Raw genomic sequence first — 24,107 nt, 5'->3', positions numbered from 1 at the left:
TTCCATCAACCCGGTGAATGGCTTGTTAAGGGGGCAAGATGGGTGGACGACGGGAAGAGAGGAATAAAGAAATGGATTGGGCGGAAATGGAAGAGACGTGTCTAGCACCGTGGGGACTAAACTATCAGAGGAGCCTAAATCATCCAACGGGACCTCTGAGCACAGGTACTTCTCGCCAAGTCTGCCACTCGCATCGCCACTTCTGCCGCGAATATTTCTTTGTTATTTCAGATTTAAGGGGAAAACTTTGACTGAGAGGGAAGGGAAAATACACAAAAATAAAAAGTTGGTGCCACATTGCTCGCGTTCTCCCCTTGCCAAAAGGCAACTTTTTTATCTCCACCGAGACAGATCCACTTTCCGCCACAATTGTTGAAGAGTTGCCCAATTTTGAAAGAATAAATGGACAGCAGACAGAAGAATCATTTTGATTTACTAAACGAAAATATTACATTCAACAGTAATTAATCATCCTAACGTGAACTTTGGCCTCAAAATTATTTACACAAGATACGTTTAGTAGAAGGAAAACACAGATACATAAATATTAAAGCGAATTCTTTATAAAACCGTAGCTGTGTACAACGTGAAAAAACTAAAGGAAAGATTTTTTATCCAATAATGTTTATTTTGCGGTGTGTAAAGGAATCAAATGAAAAGAGGTACTTATTGAGTTACATTTTTGCGCATGTAAAACATATTTTCGGAAAGCTGATAGAAACAACTAAGCAAGGAGATGTTTTTAAAATGAAAAAGCAGAGTAGTTGAGGGAAGAAGGGAAAACCGTTCGGAAATCGAAAGGAGGAGTAGGAATGGACAGTTCTTAAAAATTCACGGCCACTTTGCAACACAAATTTAACTCTGTGAAACATTCTACACTCAAATTGCCACACCGTCATTTTTTCCCGAAATAAAAATTCCACAATGTAAATGAAGATAGTATGTAACAAGGGTTGAGAAAGAATAAAACCTATCTCGGTAAAACATCCATAACCGAAACTTTTGCTTCGACATCCTTGCCCAATGAATAAAATAGACACACAATGGACAGGATTTACTTCGTCATTCTGGCGAAATTGCACGGCGAAAAGAGAAAGAGACGAAGTATTATAATGAAAAAGGACGGGAATGCTGGGAATGGGGATTGCGGCAGGTGGTGTGGGGAGAGAAGGGATTGACTGCGGATGACGCAGGAACGAGACTGAACGACTGAGCCCGACGTTCGAAACGTTGAAGGGTTTGGCGAAGAGTAGTGGGTAAATATCCCCCCCGACGATCCCTCGTGGAGGATTTCAGTGAATGCTCCACTCTTAGGCAAACCGAAGGGGGACAAGAGAAAGGAAACATTTCACTCGGGAGCCAAAGCATCCCGAGATGGTGGGAATGTATTCGAGCTTTTAATTAATGCTCTGTCGTCGTCTATTCCTGGACGCAGTCGAGCCGCAAAAAAATTTCAGAAAGCAGTGATCTCTAATTGATCGAGGGTCATCCAGTAACCCTCGGGGGAGGATGACTAATTAATGAAGCCATTATGTCGAACGTCAACCGAGCGCTTAACCTGCGCACAAACATGTCTCGCGAGTCATGAAAACCACGCCTCATGGACGCCTCTGCAGTGGGGGAGAGGCACTGCGAGTCAAGGACTCAAAAAAGGTTGATCCTACATTCAGCTAAACTCGATTTTGCATGCGAAATAATTAAGCCAATAATAAATGTGAACTCGGGGAACAAGGCCCAACAAAACTAAAAGCAATGCTCCACGGTATGAACAACTACAGTCACGACTGTTGACAAACTATGACTGTCAGAAACCAGACTAGTTAAATGCGAGAAGAATTAAAGAAAAAAACATTCAATAATGATAATTAACATAAAGATGGCAGAAAACAATTCGTCTTCTGCGTCATTGAAGAAGATATTACTGGATGAAAATGAAACAATTTTCCCTTACAAACGTCCCATTAGTTCAAACTTTCAGAGCAAAGCTCCAATTGCAGTTACCGTAAAATTTATGAAACCCTGTCTGACCAAAAGTACCGTAAAAGAAGTTACGCGTTTTTATGAAAAAGGAACGAAGTTGCTGAAACCAAAAGATGTCAGTTTATATCTACGGCAAAAAAGCTTTTTAATTGCGGAAATTATAAACGCGACATATCAATTAATTTGTTAACCATTACAGTAAGTTGGACAACGGCATTACCAATACTGTATAATTTCAACTCTCTTGCGACGCATGCTGGGCAGCCAACAGTTTTCCTTCCGGACACGAACCGACTTAAAGAATTACAGGACGACCACGCGACTGCAAAACGAAAATAAGACGAAAGAATTATCGCACTATAACTCGATTAGGGAGAAATATGATCGCGACTGGTTGGATTATGGGTTAGCAATGCGGCATTGGTAGATAGCGTGTGCAAAAAAACGGGGATGAGCAAAAGGGGGGGGGGAGAGAGAGACATAGTGAGTCAAACGGAAGAGGAAAATGAGAGCGAGAAAAAAAATAGCATTTTACGGAGGCACACCGTGATAATTGAAGCAAATGACGAGGACGATCGACCATTTTTTTGCCACTGGAAGTCGTGAAGAGTTTGGCGTCATCGAGCGAGGATTTTCGGTCCCCGGGGAGGAGGACGTGAAATGGAAACGGTGGAGGCGGCGAGGAGACCGAAGAATAGGAAGAGAAAGGTGCGTGAAGGGAAGAGAGTGGGACAGTGGATCCTGAGGGAGAGAACAGGGCATCTGGGTCGGAGTGAATTCTCCCCTTCCCTATTAAACGCTCATTTTACCCCATGCGAGACCAAAAGATGGATGCGTTTGGAATGCCCTAATGTTTTTCGTCGCAGGGTAAATGGACGCTCTTCGAAAGGTAATGCTATTAGTATAAGTTATAAGTAAGTAAGGGGCGAAAATAAATCATTTTTTCAAGCACGCCACGAAAGAAAAGATAGCCATAAAAAAGCGAAAGTAGCATTTTTTTCTCTCATCAAAAATTCAAGACGTGCTTCAATGGTTAAAGATAAATATATTTCAAAGGACTCAATGGACCAGCTGAATGCTAATTTGGAATTATTATTCTTCTCGCTTCGGTCGGATGGGTTTCATTTCCAGGTACGACTTAAAATTTCGTATCTACTCTTTTGGATGTTTAGAAGTTCTTCACCAACGGGAAAACGCCTTGGTACGCCCGCTCAGACCAAGTAACCAGTGAAGTCACCTGGCGGTGTCCACCTACGCGAACTCATCGTTATCTATAAACTATCCGCAGGCACGGCTTACCCTCATAATGCAGTCATTTCGTTAGAATGGCAATTCGATAACATCTGGCGAATGCTGTTCTCACAAAATTGCCACAGTTATTACACGGCCTTAAGTTGCTATAAAACCTCCGCGTCGGTAATCACCTCTCCATTGAAGTACGAAGATGCCACGAATCACATGGTATGGCGTTCCATCGACAAGATGGTTTAACTTCAGCACACTCTCTTGCAAAGAAGCCAGAGGCAAAGACCGGAGACCGCTTCTGCTACAGACTGTCATAGACACAGTAGTGCTTTCCTTTTCCATATCAATTTATTCTTGCAATTTTGTTTACAAACATGAAGTCCGTCCGGACTTCGTGTTCGTGACAGCATCAGAAAACATGACTAACGCCCATTTAAAAATCCTTTCAGTCAAAATTTTAATTCACTAAAAAGAGTGAGAGGAAACTCTTGAATATGCATTTTAACCATTCTATGCTGCCTTTCCGTTTTTTGATGTGCCAATCCTAAACGACCGACGCCGTCCGTCATGGCTTCGGTCGTCTGGAAATTTTATGGGTAAAATGCATTAATGACAGGGACGAAAGAAGTATACAAAGACAGGGAAGTTTAAAATTAATTATTAAACGGGATTTTTTTGTTCATCCTGCCTCGAAAGTGAAAGGCTTGAAGGATATGTGTAGCCGGTAAACCATTCGCGATTGAGCTTTCCTTAATTTCTACGATGTGATACATTTGGCATAGAAATTACCCTTGTTTCATCACTTCAAACATTTTATAAACACATAAGAATGACTGCATGAATATTTAACAGCACCATATTCAGAGAAATCTTCCCGTTAGGTAGAGTTATAACTTATTAATTCAAATGATCGCTGAAATAATCAAATTAAGACGGTGGTCAATCTTAACATTCGATTTGCATTCGAAAGGCACGTTCAACTATCACTCAGGGGTAAAATACTATTATACTCTCCGTATTCCAGATCGGCTCCACCTCGGCGGCGAATATAAAAAATGAGAAATCTTACGAAGATTTGTGTGGCAGACAGGAGAGGGGGACACGCACCCGAGGGGCGAGGGAAGGAGAAGGGAGAGGGCAGACGGAGTTGCGTGGGCGCTAGGGGGATGCGGATGCCGGGGGTGCGTGAGGTAGGGAGCAGAACGAGGCGTGCGTGGCTGGGCGCGGGGGTTGTCCGGGTGCGGAGGTGGTTGAGGGTAGGGCAGGGCCGGGCACGAAGGACGAAGGGAATGAGGGAGGGGAGGTTGGTGATCGATAGGAACTGTGCGAAAGAGAGGGAGGAAGGAAGGGCCGGAGAAGAGTGCGTGAGCGAGACGGGGTGGGGGAATGGATCGAGGAAAGGGGATTGGTTGAGGCAGAGAGAGAGAGAGAGAGAGAGAGAGAGAGAGAGAGAGAGAGAGAGAGAGAGAGACGGGGATGCCGGGGACACACGCACACACACCAAACGGGACAGCGGGGGAGGCGAACTCGAGACAGGATTAGTAGGGGAGGGAGACGAAATAAACAATAATTTCAGGGACGAAGCGAGATCCACCAATGGGTATCGAACGAGCGAGGAAAGATCACGAGATGTGTGCTGATGGACCGCACCCTGAGATGATAATTAAACCAATCAAGTCACTAGACCGCCTGAAACATTTAAATTCAGCCGTCCTGGGTGAAAATAGCACAGTCTTAGTCCACTTCAAGGACCCTGGGTAAAACTCCCAAAAATGATGAGGTGTACCTCGGTCTAATAACAAAAATACAAAATAAACTTTGAGAGAAATTCACAACATATGGTTAAACGTCTATAAAATTCTTGGGCGTGAAAAATATCTGTCGGGACAACAGTGGGAAAAAACGTTACCAGCAATCATCAAAGATGATCCATGCTTGATGCGCCTTCCTCACTCATTGTTCCAATCAACAAAAGGAGCGGAACGGTTGGATATCACAGGAAATGTTTTCCTATTGAGGGAAGTTACTAAAGGGACGAATCGAAAACACTCCGAAAATTACTCCAAAGTAAAAAAAAATCAAGACTTGCAAGGGCTAAGCGGAAAACATTAAGAACAATCCTTGGGAAACGACACGAAAGGGAATGAAAAGGGAAGGTCAGGGTATAAATACCACCGAGCTGGTGACGATAATAGCAAGCGTGGGGAAGGTGTGGCAATGGGAGAGAGAAAGACCAGGCAAGGGAATGAGGATGGGGGAAGGAGAAAGATACAGCGAGAGTGAAGGAATTCCACGGCGTGTGCGTCAAGAGAGAAGTCGAATTGAAAGAGAGGGAGGCAAGTGGAAGGCGAAGGGAGGAAAGAGAGAGAGAGAGAGACAGGGAGGATGCCGGAGGAGATATCAGGTGGGGAACGAGGACGGGCGGGGATGAGGTCAGGGAGTGGAGTGAGAGAGAGCCTACCCTCGCGCCACGCGAAGGACGTCGAGAGTTTGGAGGGATAGGAAAGAGAGGTGGGGTGCAAAGGGAGAGAGGAAGGGAGAGGGGTTGGGGTGAGAGAGAGAAGGTGGGGAGAGGATGGAGAGAAAGAGGAGGGGAGGCAAGGGCGAGTTTTAGGGGTTTTACTCGTAGGCTTTTGTAAGGGGGGGATATAAGGTCTCACCGGCGAGGGTGGAGGAGGAATTTGAATGGCTTAGAAGATAGATGCGAGGAGGGGAAAGCGTGGGGTGAGGGTGGGGTATTAGGATAGGGCAAACGAGGGGATGGGATGTCGACAGAAAAACGAAATTACTAAGGAATGAGGAGAAAGGCGATGGAAGAAGGATAAATGAATACGCGCTCGAATTTTAATATTCAGAGGGGATGGCAATATATTATACCACAAATCTCCGGAAAAATACCATAAAAATAGTGAAATTAGTTTCCTCGTCTAGGGTAGACGTTATTAATAAAATCCCGGAGTAAAAATTGGTACCCGGAGCAAAAACAGAAGGAAAATAAGCTGATGAGAGACGAGGGAAGACGCGCCGAAAATGAACCTCAAAGCTATGGAAAGGAGAAATTTGAAGATGGATATGCGGACGCTGAGATATATTATCCTCATTTTCCATTCGGGGCAGGAAGGGATTCCTTTACTTATTGCAGGCACTAATGCCTTGTCCCAAGATTATAAAACACGAATCCGAGGCCTTAAGGTGGCAGGTTAATCACCACACAGACAGAACGCAGTCGAGAGAAAACAAAATGAGCGAATCCGGGAGGAAGCTCCAAATAAAAGAAGAAAGAAAATGTCGGAACCAATGGAGGGAAGTCACCCAAGACAGTGGCGCAGATTGAAAGAGACGCAAAACGAGAGACAAGAAAAGCAGAGAGAAAGTCACTTGGAATGAGGGGGTGGATGCCGAAAGATGGAAGAAACCGAAAAGACTTGACGAGAAAAAAGTTTTCACAAAATGAATGGCGGACGAAAAATCAAACAGCGGGCTGAGGAGCGCATATACTACATTCCGAAAAATTAAGATTATCTTTTTGCATTTTTATCGCAAGACGAAGGAGAAGGGGAAAATATTGGAAGACGACGGAGAGAGGAAATGGTGTTCATGGGGGGCGGGAGGTGGGAAGGCGGGAGAGAGGGATGAGGAGAGGGGCAGTGATGGAGAAAAGGACGATAGTGAAAGAGAGAGAGGGGGGAGAGGGATGACGGGGAGAGAAATCGGGGGAAGAGAGAGAGGGAGGGAAAGAGGTGGAGAGAAGAGGGAGATCAATACTCGCGTACAGCGGAGAGCTCATGCGCCTCCCCGCCATCTTGCCGCCTTCCCTCCCGTTTCCCCTCCCCCGCCCCACTCGGCGCACAATGCCTCTGCGCCTACCCACCCGCGCTCACAGAATTCCCTAGCCCTCCGGGCTGGAGCGCCTCCTATCGGCGGGTGTTCCGTCAAAGCTCCGTTCCCCTCGCTGTGGTTCCAAATAAAGAGACCGAGGGAGGGGAAAGACCTTTTTCTCATCAAGAGAATTTCATTAATATTATACGCATTTTCAGGAGTATTTTCATCCATTCTACAGCCAAATCCTTCGAACCCACAAGACGCGTGCAGCGCGATGGGGCACGTCCGTGCACGCGGCCTTCAATCCCCCCTCCAAAGTCGAACTCTCTGCAGAGAGAAGCGAGGGGGCGCACTTGTTTCGAAAACTGAGGAATAAAACAAAAAAAGCACGTGGAACAACCTCCGACAAACGAAATGCCGACCCACCTCAGCCCCCTGGCACCTCTCACCTCTTGCCGCGGACTCTTTTTTGAAAGGCGAGCGAGGGAGGGAGTGTCGAGGACTTTTTCCTCTTAAATTTTATTTGGTTCATTTCTCTTGCGCGAGAGGGCGCTGACACTCGTCGGTGACACGGAAGTCCCTTGTGGATGGGTGGAGTGTGGGGGGGGGGGCTTGGTGTATGTGTGTGGGGACGGATTGAGAAGCAAGGGGGGGATCGTGTGCGCGTCGAGTACGGCAGCATGCCGCGCGGGTTGCCGCATTGAGGGGCGGTGACGCACGGAGGGTTGCCTGCCTCTTGGGGGCAGACCGGACTCGAAATCACCGCCGAGTGAAATTATTAAAAACCCTCTCAATGCAGCGCGAAATGACCCCTCGGCTCTATCTGTGAGAAGCGGGGTGACCACGTCGACATGTGCGGGAGATAGCTGACCGACGTCGGGATCTCTTCTGTGGGCCCTGAGAAATGAATTTCACCGAGTTCCTACCCACAGCAATGCATTATTCATGTTTTAGAGCAAACCAAGCTAGCGAATATTTTTTGCAGGAGCCAATATGCCATGAGTCGGGAAGGAGAATCTTATGAGATTGAATAATTATTATTCTACAGATTAGAGGTGGGTTATCGATGGGCTCAGCAAAGCCATAACACATCTTAGCTCGTCGTAGTTCGCCGGTGCATTGATAAAATGCTAAGCTCTCCTTCGATTTACAAGAAATGCAATTCATAAAATACAACGAAACCTTCACAAACTTCCAACCTCGACTACCAAACGACTATGATAGCCTTTCAACTTCCAATTGACTTTCAATTATCTCCTGCATCCACTTATTCATATAAACGGATACAGTATCAATTACACTTGAGTGACCATTGAGAAGTTTCTTTATATATATATATATATATATACATATATATATATACATATATATATATATATATATACATATATATATATACATATATATATATACATATATATATACATATATATATATACATATATATATATATATACATATATGTATATACATATATATATATATATATATATACATATATATATATATATATATACATATACGAGGGTCATCCGGAAAGTAGTACCCGTTCGTGAAATAAAGACACAAAAGTAAATATTAACAAACATAAAAAATTTTATTTGAAAGAGGATACTTTAAACTACTTCTCAACATAATCTCCAAGCAAATTAAGGCATTTGTCATAACGTGTGACAAGTTTCTGTATTCCTGCTGCATAGTCCTTCGCCGCCAGCTCATTGAGATACGCGAGGGACCCATCTTGCACAAATTTTTGCATAATGCAGATGGTGTTTAACAATTTCATGAACAATTGTTCGAGAAACATTGGGAAAATGCTCACAGATGTCATCAATTGTGACGCGCCGATCGTTCCTCACGAATTCGTCAACTGAGCTCACCAGTTGGTCTGTAATGACAGACGGTCTCCCCGAACGCTCATCGTCGTGTGTGTTCCCCCTCCCCATGTTGAAGTTGCGACACCACCGCCGAACAGACGACTCGTCCATTACATTGTCTCCATACACCTCCTTTAATTGGCGATGAATATCACATGGGCGAACGTTTCTTGCATTGAGGAATTTAATCACTGCCCTCACTTCACAACTGGCGGCGTTCTCAATTTTTTTAAACATTGTAAACAATCACAGAAACAACACAGGCAATGCTAGCGTCACGCAACTTGGCTCAGAGAAGGCAGACAAGCCACTGAAGCTATCTGACCTCGTCCAGCGGCTACTCGCGTCGTCAGCACTTCATGCGGCACGAACGGGTACTACTTTCCGGATGACCCTCGTATATACACATATACATACACACACACATATATATACACATATATATAACGCGCACATATAAATTTGATGACTTTCAGCATCCATCACAAGATTTAATTGAGTCGCAACCTGGCTTCGCATTTCTTCGGCAAGAAAAATATTCAATTTCTACGAGTTACGCACGGATACAAAGAAAGAATGAATGAATACTAAACGGATGACGCTGCCGAATATATCCCAGGAAACTGCTTACTGATGGCATCCATTCCCAATTCGAGATGAACGAAATGTTAAATAGTAAAGGTGGTGTTTGCAAAGGAAGGCATATCACGGTTCTGCGTCAGCCCTACTGTTATCTCCACGGCTGTTACAAATGCGACATGCTGTAATTTTTTCCTTGACGCTTAAGAAGTAGAGACGAAAGAATAACTTCTTTTTTTGATAAATTACAAGCGAAAATATCAAGTAGAGCATGACTGAAGACTTGACATCAAGCATTACAAAGGAATTATTCCTCCAATACTTTCAAAGTAAAATCGAAAGTTACACTACATTCACTCGGAGATAAATTCAACTCTACTTACAGTTTCCTTGAATGTCTTGTGACTACTCTTCTAACGTATTCAACTAGGAGAATGCAAATGGCTGTTCAACACACAAATGCATGCATTAAAACGAATACATCACTTACAGTGGTTGTTAAAAAGCTTAAGAAATGATTTGCAACTCATGGTCATCAATCGTGAAATATGGGGAGATTTTCCGGGCAAAATAATCTCGCACTCATCGCATGACACTCAAATTGAGTTGTTGTGTATCAGCTAGAGTTTAATAAGATTTATCCATATCTCCTAGATAACATTCGTGATCTTCCTTGATTCAAGCGGGGAGTGGTTCGTATTCAAATTTATTACGATGATACACATTGAAATCTGCATTAAAGAGACTAAGTTACAATTAGTAAAATACCTAAACATTTACTGTGCTCAAACTTTGGATATAACTTACAACAATGACTAGAAATTACCCTTGATTTCACGTTTTTTTCATCACAAGCTTAAAAGAACCAAAAAATGAACTCCCATACAGTATTGGTCTCCCAGCTTTACGGACAAACACCTAGTTCCCATAGTGGACACTATCACATAAAAATCTTAGATCATCACGTGAAGACGCAGGTGGCTTCCTGGGGGTCCAAAATGGAGCGTTTTGATCCCGTGCCCCCCCCCCCAATATGCAAGGAACGAAGGGCGGCTCTTCTACCACCACGTTCTCGGCATTAGCCCTTAAAAAGGCAACCATACGCCGGGGACCATTCGACTTTAAGAGGCTGCGGCATTGAAAGTTAGCTGCATTGAGAGCTTTAAGGGTGGCCAGAGCGTAAAACAGGGGCGAAGTGGAGCGTCGGGGGCAGGGGTGGTATAGAGGGGCGGTTGACGTAACGGGAAGTCCCCAAGCCCGTAAAAATCTCCGTGGCCAGGTAGAAGGAAGCACGGGGGGGGGGGGGGGAGCGCACGCACCCCATATCCCCGGCACTCGAGAGGATTTGCTGCGAGTGTGGGACTACGAAATCCCGTCCCCTCTAAAAAAGAAATCCTCTCTCTCTTCTTCCTCCTCCTCTCATTTACAGATGGGGCGTGAATGCGGTCGCATAAAATGGAGATGAGTCACGGTCCCAAACGAATAAAGGGAACCATTCGGTGATTTAAAAAGAGGTTGAGGGGAAAGAGGTTTGGTGGGCGGAGGAGGAACACATCCCCCCCAACCCCGAAGTCACAAGCACAGCCTTTCAACCAGAGGACGGTACAAAATAAGGTTTTCCCGTCGCGGCGGACTTGAATGTGTTAACAAACGAGTTCCCATTGTTTTCTGAAGAGAAGAAATCATTCATGTCCTTTTTTGTTGAAATGGAAGGGGAGCTGGCTGGCGTGACGAATTCAATGTTTCGGCAAAGTTAGGATTCGCCGAGCAATCAAAGGCATGTGTCGTCGTTAAGAATGGAAAGCTTCCCGCTCCATTTCTCCGCTTAAAGAATGACGAAACGCTGTAACCATGTAATCATTTAAATCGTGATGACCAGAACATCATATCAGTTCTATTTGACCGAATGTTTACATGATTACTTGGGGTCAATTTTTCTGTGTACATACTTTTCCAATGTCAAGTCTAGGGCCTTTGGCAGGGCTTACAGGGAACTTACGGGGAGACATATCTTCGCTACCGATTAATAACATTTATTAGCTTTAGAAGGAACGATTTAAAATTAAAAGCGCATTTTAGGCTTTGAGGAAACGTTTTGTATATTTGAAATTGTATTTCTTTTAAATCATTCATATTTTATCGGTTTTAAAATTAATACTCTTCTACGAATTTCATCGCTTACAATAAGAATGTTGTCATAGCAACAACGTAAACCTTAGCCCATGCTGCGACACAGGCGCTAACTTGGCGGGAGGTAGGTGAAACTTGGTCCACACTTATTAATATTCTACTGAATGTGACAGACCATCGACCCGTCAATCAACCCTATCGGTTATTGACTATATCCTGAATAAGGTTGAAAAAAGAGAGTGATAATAATGATAACATCAACGCCGGTTTTGCACATTGACATTACATAAACAAGACATTACTCCTCCTTATAAATCAGAGTATTACATACGAATAACCAAAATAAAATTAACGAGGTGCAATGCTGAAAAAGATATTCATAGACAGGAACAAGTATGTCCTGTGAATAATTAAAAACTTATGCAAAATCTTTGGAATCGTGATTAAAGATGACGACAACATTAGCCGGTTCGCGTGGAATGATTTGACGTCAGGTGTGACGGAGGAATGTGATTGTATGCCAACGTCAAATGGGTGATTTCTTCGAGGAGGGAAGGGATCACAAATTCTTGGGTAGCAATCGCCATCGCGGACGGAGGGAGCGGTGCAGTGACTGAAATTGTAGGTGGGCAGGGATTGGGGTAGGTATTCGCGGCATGAGAGAGGGGAGTCGAAACGGTTGAAGCAACTGAGCAAGCTGAAAGCGTTAACCTTTATGGGATCGATATCACGTCTTCTCGTCAGGGTGGGGGTGGATAGTGGGTGAGGGGAAGAAGGGGAAGGAGACGCATTGGGCATGGAAAGGGGCACGATACGTCATAGGAGAACCATGACCAAACCAAAGGGCGGTGGCATTGGGAAACAATGAAGCCGAGGGCACGGGCTAAGGGAAGGACGTAAACACGAGGGACGAGATTCCAAGGGAAATGCCGTGTTGATTAGGACCAACTGCTTCAATCTTTTTCCCCCACAGCAAGACCCAATAATATTTTCATATACAAACTCCAACACAAACGAGGTTAGCACTGATTCCATATTTTTAATGATTAACAAATGTCCTCACCTATTTAGCCAATTAAAGAAAACCAATGATAAGAAATAAAAGCAAATCTAAAAAACCAGCTTTATACGAGTACTGGAGGCAACTTCTTGACGAAAGAACTTATTCATAAACAGGAAAATATCACATTTATAATACGGAATGGACAAAAATGTTTGCTGCCACAGGTCTTGTATAAACATAGTCTCCATTTTGTGCATCATTAAAAAAAGTAAAATAAAACCAAATTTGCAATTATTTTTCCATTCCAAACCTAGTCAAACATACAAATCACGTTTTATGGCGAGAAGCAGTCAATGCATGTTACAATAACGGCGAACGGACTTCCTTTAAAATATTATTACGGCAGTATTTCTAATTTAGTATCTAATCTACTGAAAAATCGACATTGTGAGTTAAAAAATATGAAAATGTTATAAAATAGGCTTACTAACCAAAGAATTTAAACAAGAGAAATTATTCAACCGGGAAAACTTTGAACGATCTTCCTATCTAAAGGATACTATTAATTTATTTTCCAGTTTAACGATAGTCTAAATATAAGAATTTCAATGAATAAATAATAAAACCTTACACGAGAACCTAAAACCCCTTAGGTCCAGAAGTATCTTATCTTTGGTATATATGTCGGCGCTTACTCCTTTCACCACCACAAATCTCCAGATGAGTAGTCGGATACTGCGATGGGAAATTTAAGATGTCAGTCATGCATATTAAGTGCCCACATTAAGCACATTGTGGAATATTTTAAAGGTCACATGCTGTACAGAGCGAATAGGATTGAAGATATATCCGCTAAATGGCCATTATGGATATATGGTTGATATAAAAACGGAGATCGCCTTCCATGACTATAAATGGAAATGCCGCCGAGTGCAGATTCCATTTGACTCCAAGCGTATTTAATACATACTCCACTTACATGCATTAATATCACCATTCCACACCATATGTGAATGCATGAAAGCATCATAATATTTCAGGTACGTTAAATGAGACAGGAACAATTAGAAAATTCAAGACCCAATGCTCTCCAAGCGAAACATTAATAGAACGTTACGTATAGCTGGTTCAAGACAATTTAGAGAGTGAATCATCAAAAATGTTAACGGTGAGAGCGAGAGAATGGCGTCCAATGGCGAAACAGAAGAGGAACGCAAGGCGAACACTTTTAATAAGCTCCGAAGCATAAAAAAAAACTGAATTCAAAAAATATGAGCAAGTAACGCGATTTTAACGGAATGGGCACGCACCAACAACTGCACTGAATGCAATAGTCAAGTGAATAATTTAGTACCACGTTCTGCAACAAAGAAATACCTCACAAAAACGGCTTGGAAAAAAAATCCTTTACCCAGAGGGAAAAAACGGCCTTCACCAAAAGAAGTCTAATGAAATTCTAGGCCGCAGGAAAGCGGGAATGAAAATTTTACAACCATTTTGATCAGCTCTATTATCCGCGGAGAGTCTAGCTAGAAATTCATCAGGTCCGTCCCATTTCCTATCTAACAACCATCTCCTCCTCCTCCTAGGTCCACCTCCTCTCACCACTACTCCGCTCTTCCTACGAGCCCTCCGCCTCCTCCTCACCATTGCATTTTTTCCCAAGCGAGAGATGCGAGGGAGCCGACGCGATGCTATCACTCCTTGGCGTCCCGGTCGGACTAGTCAGGCCAGTAGGTCGGAATTCACATTTAAAATAAAACTATTATTACGATGCGGAGACGGATGGTTCCGTTTCCACAATGGAGAGCGAAACTTATAAGCAAGGAGGTGGAAGGAAAATGAGTTGAAAAGAGAAAATTCCTCGCCCTACCACGCGATTCTTATGCGACGGCGAAAGCAAGTTTCATTCGTGGAAGGAAGGCGTCATCAGCGAACGGCGGCGTCGAAGCGCCGACCCTCCCGCCCGATCTGTCCTCATTAAAAAAACACTCAAGGGGAGCGCGAGGCAAGGCCGAGGTCGACGTAGAGCACGATCCGCGTCCCTCTCGCTAACATATCAGTCGAGCTATCCGGAATGTCCGATCGGATGGGGCAATTTAGGGGAATTATACCTTGTCCACGCAAAATGGGGGAAGAATTCATTTTTTCCGACGCATCTCTCCTTGCCTTGGTCAGGGGAAGTAGTGCATCAAATACCTCTGATATATCCCCTGCCGCCATCGGATGATCAAGGTAAAATCAAACCATTAACTCCTGGATCATTAGTTTCCATTCAAAATCGGTCGTTTCAACATGAGCCAACCCAAATGGAGAAAGATAAGAAACTGGGGGGGGGGGATCCTTTACTTCTATAATTCAGGAATGCAAAAGGAGAACTAAAAAGAGCTAGGATTCTACGCTTCATAATTGATCCCACCTACTGTAGGAAAATTTGTAGCTCCTCAATATTTAGGTGCAGTTATTTCCAAGATACGAATATAGCTCGACCTCACGTTCGACTACACGCTAATATTAGTTAAGATAGTATCTGAAAATTGTTCAACCCTATCTCAGTCAATATTTACTACGAGAATGTAGACAAGAGCATAAAATAGCTCACTGACCAAGTTGAAAGAACTGATTATATGAAATGCAAACTACCGATAGAGGAATTGGAAGTCCGTTGACATATAAAAACACAAGCATTTAACGCGTCGATATACTAGACTCACAAATAGTTATTTCAAATCCGTAGAGAGTGAAGAGAATGCGTTCAAGGGTAAAAACTTTGACGGGAATATAATGTTATCAATAATTGTTCTGATGAGCCTGAGAATTTGCTATACACCACACCGAAACGAATTTTGACCTTAAGGAGGTCACATAACAAATAAATGGAGTACGACCATGGTACGAGTACAAAAGGTATGTAGCAAATTTGATAAATATTAATAAATTTAGCTTCAAAGCCAATGAAAGTACTGAGGTTTGGCCATATAAAAGGCCAGAAAGCACACAATATTTTTGTCAAATTCACTTCAACAAATGCTCGGATTTGAGGTCATCTACAGACAGGTATGTGGATTATTTTCTCGTGACTTTTCGCCTTGGAAGGAGGGGTCTCATTGCACAAGGAAGTTCACCAAGCATCAGCGAACTTTATGTCCCAACCATATAAAATTAATATGGCTTATTTTAACGACCAAGAATTTCTCCACCACATTCCTAAATGATAGCATCAGACGTATCTCGGTGCTCACGATTTTAAATACTCAGGCAACTGAATAAATAATCTCGGGTGTGAAGATAAGGATAATGAAATCATTCCTCGTTCAATTAAAAAGGAAATTACACGCCTTCTACTAAAATAATAAATATGCAAATATAAAATAATGGAAGCCAGCAAAAGAATACAAAAATCGGTTTTATTTTGTCCCAAAATAATATCCTCCGGATTTACTCTTCCGCAGGGATCTGCTCCGAGAGCCAAAGACGACGGAACCCGTTTAAAAGCGATCCCTTCTGGCAATTAATAAAGACAGCCCCGTGAACGGGCGAGGGCAGAAGGGAGATCAGTTTGTTCTCTGGGCGGTCTCCTGCACCCGTGGTGGCATCGGCCCATACCGGAACCTGGAGCGCTAGGGATGATGCGAGGGCTGGCAACGCCGTTCCGCCAACGGGCGTTGGGAAATGAAAACGGAGAGAGAGATGGAGAAAAAACTGACGGATTAAAAAAAAATTGAAATTAAAATAAAAGCGAATAAGGGCACCGTGACATAGGTCGTTGTCTCGAGAGCGACGCGGAGCGGCCCATGGACCCGACCGCTTTCCAGTTTCACACGCACGCACACGCAAGCACGCGACAGACGTGCGTACGAAAAGCGCCTAGCTCTGCGATCCATTTCACGTCTATCTTCCGCCTCCACTCCCCGTAGACCTGCAATTTCCGATCCCTCCTCCCTATCCGAGCATCCAACACAATCAGCCCACTCCTCCTACCCTAATTTTCCTGCTCCAATTATAAGACGGCCGGAAACGAGAGATATTTCAGAAATTGAATGCAGAGAAAATGGTTTAATACTTAAAACGGTAGGATCTAGACACAATATTCATGAATAAAACATGACAAATGCATTCCAAATATACAAATTTATATGTTAAACCCTTAAACAAACGTGTATCTTTGTTTTTATGGAACTTATTTTGTTACTTTCGCTCCTTCCGCATATGAGTACCATAATTCATATTTCCGGTTTATTCCAGTAATTGCTACTAATGTAACCTATTTCTTAGTATGTACTTCTATTTCTTTATGATTCACACAAATATTTTCCATAACTTATTTTGTACCGTACAATCTATGGTTTACTATTCTTTTACTATTATGGTTTAGTATTCGACAAGTGATCCTAGACCAAAATTAAATCTATTATATTCCATATTTCGGGTAGCCATTCCAGAATCTGAAGAATTTTACGTACCGTAAACATTCAACATTTTTTCCTTCGAAATATTCAGGCAATTTAAATTATTAACATTAGGTCATACTTTCAATTAAAATACAAAACAATTGGAAAATTTTGAAAATCATATTTTTATCGATATTGAAGCAAAAAGGAAAAAAAGGCTCAGAATTGTTAATCATTAGAGTTTCATGGCTACTATGACAATTAAGAGAAATGCCTAATCTGCATGTTCTTCCACAACATACAGCGAGAGATTTCCCCATTTTACGATATAGATAATAAGATTTTATCATGTTCTCGTATACCAAATTTATATCCAAAATCTTCGTGAAACTTTTAAAATATTGTTCAAGTATTGCCAGCATGTTAACAGGAGTTAACATACTGAGAAGGACTATTTGTCTTTCAACATTTTTTTTAGCCATATAAGTAAAATATCTCCGGTTCGGCATGTTAATGTTATCCATGCAAAAGATACGAAAAATATGCACATAGAGTAAGACATTTTCGGGTGACAAACTATTTCTGATTTAGAGGAGACAACAAACCAGCAAGAGTGATGACCGATGACCTGCTTTAAAGCATTGACGTTGATGCCAGATAAAGCTGTGGACATTTCTTCATCAAAAGCTGCTGCTCAGTAACCTACCTCTAAGTTTCGCACAATGATGAAAATACGAAATTAATCTTCGGTGACACGCCATGCGGGATTCTTAAGAAAAAACACCTGGCGTAAACTTAAAACTTGCAAGCGTCGGAATTTCTTTTGAATATTTCACTAACACTCGATGCACTCGACAGAGCCACAAAGAATCCATTAAAATGGGTGACAATTGCTGTTTCAAGAAAACTAATTCATTCGGCAAATTCAATTTTCATAAGTTGATTAGTTTAGGGCTGAATATCATTCCATTCCATATAGTAAAAAACAGACAAAGAAAACCCAAAACTCTGGTAAACGACGAAAACGAAGACGCGGAGCAATATGCGAAGGCAATGTTTCTCTCGTCGGAAAGGAATCACAAGGACATATGGGTACATAGAGCATAAGCACCTAAACACGCAGCGGCGAATATTTAAAACTTAACGGAAGTGCAATCACATTGCGATGTCTAACGTCCAACGGAATGTACATAATTTATTACAGGGCCATAAAATTTCACTTGAATTAAAATACTTGATTTCTTTAAATCACTCTACTCCCAAGAGACATAGATGTCAATGAAGAGGTTCAATTTTCCATTGCAACCACTAATTTATTTCACGCACAATTATATTACCTTGGACTTCCTAAGACATTACTTTCTCCTACTTATAAACAGTTTTAATTCCCTAATTTCATTCCCTATGTATCGATTCCTAAATCAAGGAGTTTAAGAGGAGGAGTCAATTAGTTTTGAGGAAGTTTAATATTTGTTCTGACGCTACTTGAATACCCGTTATTACGGTTAAATTTATTTAACTGCAATCTACCCGGATTTTGGTTATTTGTGTATGTTTTAAAATATTCCCGTCAATGCTTTAATAAAATGAAGGTTGTTAACTTTGGGGAGACATTACTTCAAATGACTCGGGTTATTAGCATGCACGTATGAGTTCAAGCGATAAATTATAATCGATTTCATTAGTGTTTACCTAAATTCCCCTTAACTCCATCCCGTTCACTGCCACCTTCTTTGGCGCATCAACCGCCCTTCCCCAATCCCCTCTCTGTCTCTCTCTATCCCTCCTACCGCCTTTCTTCCACGGCACATTACACGCTAATTGAGAAGGGAGACCTGGGCCAATCAAGAGGTTCCCCCCGCCTTTCCCCACCTCCTCTTCATTCCTCCCCCCTCTCCAATCTCATCTGCCTCTGGCACGCAACACACAGGCACCATGACAACAGAGAGAGAGGATTCCTTTCTTTTCTCATTTTTTATCCCCTCGACCTCCCTAAAACCAGAGTCGCTTCCCACGGGGCAGGCCACTTCACGAACACGAACGCACGCACACACACACAAGCACAAGAAAAAATACACTGGCATAAAAAAATGAAGACTGCCCTTCTCGCGCCGCCTTCCCATCTTACTTATCACACTCTTCGCGCTTACACTCTTACCCCTCCCTCAACCCGTAAGGGAATAAACTCACACATAAATCCCTACCACGATATCTGCTGCACTATCCCAGTTTGATGTGTCTATTTGCAACACCGGAAGACGCACGCGCATTTGAACAAAACTGGTTTGCCTCCTCCTCGACAATCTAATCTTAATCCGTTAATGCCATTTATACCATCCCTAGTATCCATCTCTTTGCGCGAGTCATTGCTTCGAATAAATTACGAGATTATTGATCTTAATTTCGACCGTAAAAAACCATCAACTATGATACTTTTTCCTCGTCCAATCCCATATTCTATTAACTCCTTGCAGAGCTATTATTCTCTTTGCGAGATCGAATCGCTATGTTCTTACAATAGGTATATATCACGGCAGTTAAGATTAACAAAACTCATCCCATTCTATCATTGTTACTTCCACCCACACACTATTCCCCTTCTGCCACCACGTAACGCGCACCCCACCCGAATCAATTTCCCTTTTGGGCGAATGAATTAAGGGGACAGGGGAGGCAAGAGGGACAGATAGTTTAAAAGATACATCTCCGCGTAGGGTGCTTTCCCTGGAAACTGAAGGTGCAGCAGTGTTGTTGAGGATATTCCCCACGAAATATCACCTCCAGTTGTAGATCATGAGGCCATTAGCGGCAAATAACGGATTGCTTCCATAAGATGTGGGGAGGCTATCTCAAATATGCCCGTCATTGGATGTCCCGGGGCAGGATCCAAGCCAGCGACCCACGGGGTTAAACACGAAGATACGCCGCCCTCCACCTACTTTCGCATCCAGGATGCCCTCTCGATCGAAAAAATCGAGTTCCATTGCTAATCACGGATGTTTAAGGTCTAAAATCTCATGAAAAAGAGGATCGTTCGAAATTTTTGGATGATATGCCCTTTGCTTCCCATAAATTCATCGCTGTTACAACAAAATGTTCGAGTTTATTGCCCTTGGTATTTTTATGAATGTCGTACATTGGTTTTATTATTCTTCTGAATAAAATACTGGTTCAAGGAACTTAAACGCTCGGGAGGCTTCCGGAAATCGGCAAGCACGAAAACTTGCAATAGTGCACACGAATTTACGAGACCTAAGAAAGAAGATTCGACGTATTTTCTGGCGCACAAGACAGGAAGCTACGTAGAATAAAACAGCTGACCCGCCTAAAGGTATGTGCAGCCCGGAGACTACAGACGTGAAGAAGTTTCGCAAAGAAATGACAAAATCAAAACTCGTCACAAAGAAATTAACACACTTGGACAGCAGTTAAACATACAGAAACAAAAGTGTTACTAATGTGCGACGATTTCGCAATCTGAAAGCAATGATAGTAATTTTGTGACTCTTACCAAGTGGAAAAACTGGATTAATGCGGCAGAGCGTGCTCAAATTCCCGGCGTGAAAATGGAAATCGCGACCATTTCGAGTATTTTCTCCTAAGTCGCTAGTAATGCACAGTTTGAATTCACCGGGATCCCAGGTCTTTGGGGCCATCCCTTCCCCGCTTCCGCTACTCGATGGAACAAAAATGAGGCCCTCGTTGTGTGGAGGCGGTTATGCCATTAGTACGCTGTATCACAGGGGACGAGTGGAGCGGAAGGAGAGATAAGGCGAGCTCCGAGGGGGCTCCATATAAAACGGTTTGCCCCGGAATGTTCGACTTGCGCCCCAAGGGAAAGGAAATAAGATAGATTTACACAGTGCAGACCATCAAGATAGACGAAAGGAGATATTAAAAACATCAACAAGAGTACATTGCAACAAAAAACATAATTTGCCTAGTATCTACTCCGTGTTTCAGACGTTTAACAATCATCAATCCTTATTTTTTAGCAGCGCAATGCAGAGCTCAGATGGGGAGTTAAATATCATTTTGGGCGTTAGCATTTAAGTAACTTCATATTTTCCACATTTAGATAAGTGAAATAATCCACGTTTCCCCTATAATTTTTCCCCAAAATGGTCTTTTATTCACACTGCCTGAGATACGATTAAAACTAATATTTAAAAAGGGAAGGTTATCATTTATCATACTCGCTAGAAATCAATTTTCATTTCGAAATATTAGAATTGGGGCGAAAGATATCTTAATTTTTATATTAAGGTAAATATTTATGATGATATAAACAATAGGATACGTACCGAAATGTACTTTAATATCGATTACAATAGAAAACACGCATACCTTTAACGGTAGTTTTCAAGTGAGATTAAAGTGATAACTGCTTGAGAATAAAAGGAAAATGCCTTAATTTACCGTTAACCTTAGAGGTCGTCAGAAACCAGCTAATGGGAAAAAATACAGTTTCGTCCCTCAATTAAATGATCTTTTATCTGTGAATCAAAAAGACCAAAATTATTCCATTCAAAATTCCATTTTCCATCTTCGAAAGAGCTTGGGAATTGACAGTGACTCTCGATTTTTTAGGAGTTTTTTTTTAAATCTTTTCTTTGAGCGCATGCATTAACTAGCTTCACACCACGGGCTCTCCATCAATTTCTGGCATCCATTGTGGGATAAATCTAGAAGAGAGAGACGGAGGAATAGGGAGACGGAGAGAAACGAGGAAGGTAAGTAAAAGGATCAAAAAAACGTGAAACACGTTTCGGTGAATGAAAAGAGGATGAATGGGCTGGTGGCTCCATTGAAGAGGAAATTGAATACGCTCGACGTTTCGGGGAATAAAGGCACGTATCCCTAAAAAAGTAACGTCTTGCCACATGAACAGGATTCTTCGGATAAGTACCTTTGTAACGGTAAAGTCTGATTGATAATTAAGCATGAAACAGCGCAATAAATCTATCACGGACAGTGGAGTTGGAACGCGTCCGCACACTGCGTCTAAGAAATAAATCGATCACATCGAACATAACGCGTTCCGTTCAAGCAGCTTAATTCAAGTAAGTAAAAAATACGTAAATAGTCCATTACAGGCAGGCATATTTTCGCAAAATATTTGCGTTATCGTGGGCGATTTATTATTTCAACGTTATTCGCAAGGAGAGATTATTTGTTTTTATTCACAAGGATTAGGTCTTCAAAATCGAGTGAGATCTTTTAAGTGACAAGCCAGACTTCAGCTGTGGAGGTAGGGCTGGGGATCAGACTTAGACGTAAACGCTACAGATCTTCGTCAAAAGTCGGGTTCTGATAATTGATCCAACAAGACCAATGTTTTGAAGATCGGTCATTTACGCGACACTTACGGCCATACCTTGCACCAAACGACTGCTCTTTAGGGTCAGCTTTACTAGAAAATGTATTAATATAAACAGTAGCCTGCATTAAAATAAAATTTCCTTCATCCAGAACTGAATATGGGTATAAAAAATGCGGAAAAAAATGAAAATTCAAATTTTCATGGTGCTCACATACTGTACCAGGACGGGCAGATGCGCCATTAGGTTTTGTCTTGCGTATGGTCGTGGAAGGAGAAAAAAAAGCAGAAAACCATGGGCGCCGTAAGGTTGAAACATGCGTGCGAGGGGACGGGGAGCAAGGACTGAGGACAAAGTTTTCTCATTAATCACTGCTTCCCCTTCCTCCACCAATCTCTTTTATGGGTATAATTTTTCCGAGCGAATATTCTTTGTATGTTTAAATGGCTGGGTTAGCAAAATAAATCACAAGGAAAGTGAAATTTACGGGAACACCGGAAGACCATCTTGAAGGAATCATGGCCATCAATCATGAAGGAATCATGGCCCTGACGGCGCCGCGCACTGCGGATACACTTTGTATTCCAATTCCTGGATACGAAAAAAAAATTATCGCCATTTACGGAACCTCGATCCAAGAAGAATTTAAGCAAATACAAGCCGAGAGCGAGTGAGACGTTATCCCGACCGTCAATCTGCTGTACCATTCCGTTAAAAAATTAAATTTACGTCTTACAAAGCGCGTCAGTACGTACAAGAAAATCTTCAATAAAGTTGTGTAAATGTAGACTCGAGTCATGAATTGGGCATTTATTTAATAATGCTACTCCCAAAATCTTTGTGCATAAATATGTTTTTGACAAAGTTACTTTCCCCGACTTCTGTGAAATTTTGCCAAGAACAAAAATTTATTTACAAGATTTTTCCAGATTTCAGCCTTATGAGGGAATGAATTAAGACCGGTGAGGGCTTAAAAATACATCGGATCGCGGAGAAAGATCATGCAGATTGTTACCCAATACCTTTTTCTTTCTACCGCCACTCTAATTTGTAATGCGTCGCTCGTATGACAATTTCCGCCCATTCTGCACTGATATCACATTCACTAACCTCTCCGTCCTTCTCCCTTCCACCTTCCTGCCTACCCGCAGAGGTACACACGAGTATATGCTCCGACTTAAGTTTCTTCAAAGCAATGGCTGTCCTTGGCTCGAAAATGCTAATTGCCAGCGGTGGTAGGGAGAATTTTCCTCCATTGTCGGGGCACCCTAAGTACGCAGAAGGGAAAGAGGCCGATGAATGGGCAGAATGGTTGTAAATTATCTACTTTCAGAGGCAAGAGAGGATATCCGATTCCATGCGAGCTATTCTTGCGTTTAGAGTCTCTTCGGATCGACAGCCATGTGCTGGGTGCGGGAGCTATCCCAACTAACAAGGACGACAGGATCCACAATGTAATGGGACGAAAGAATCGAAGTCTTCCTTGGGAGAAGCTAACCGTCAAGCAGGTTTTAAGGCGTTTCGTAACGGAAATTTTTCAAACACGACTCCTCCCAACTGCAGAAGAACCTGTATGGAGTCTGCAATAAGATGCTCTGATTTCAGCGACTGTTTAGGAGTTTCCATTTTTATGCCGATAAAAAATGGCTCGGAAGTTATAATTCCGAAGTATCCAATTTTTATCACCGAAGTTGACATTTATTCACGACTTCTCCCAAAAAACATTTTTATTTTGCTATTTCACACTTATGGCAAACGA

At 42.4% G+C, this 24,107-nt stretch overlaps 1 protein-coding gene across 3 annotated transcripts in view; it reads right to left on the bottom strand.

The window, feature by feature from the left end:
• spir (spire type actin nucleation factor) overlaps nt 1-24,107 on the bottom strand; it is a 448,013-nt gene that overhangs the window by 155,256 nt on the left and 268,650 nt on the right. The gene's annotated exons all lie outside the window — the stretch shown is intronic.

The sequence above is a fragment of the Hetaerina americana genome, unplaced genomic scaffold (assembly GCF_022747635.1).
Source record: "Hetaerina americana unplaced genomic scaffold, ioHetAmer1.1.p SCAF_5, whole genome shotgun sequence".
Taxonomy (NCBI): domain Eukaryota; kingdom Metazoa; phylum Arthropoda; class Insecta; order Odonata; family Calopterygidae; genus Hetaerina; species Hetaerina americana.
This window is presented reverse-complemented; position numbering and strand designations above follow the sequence as displayed.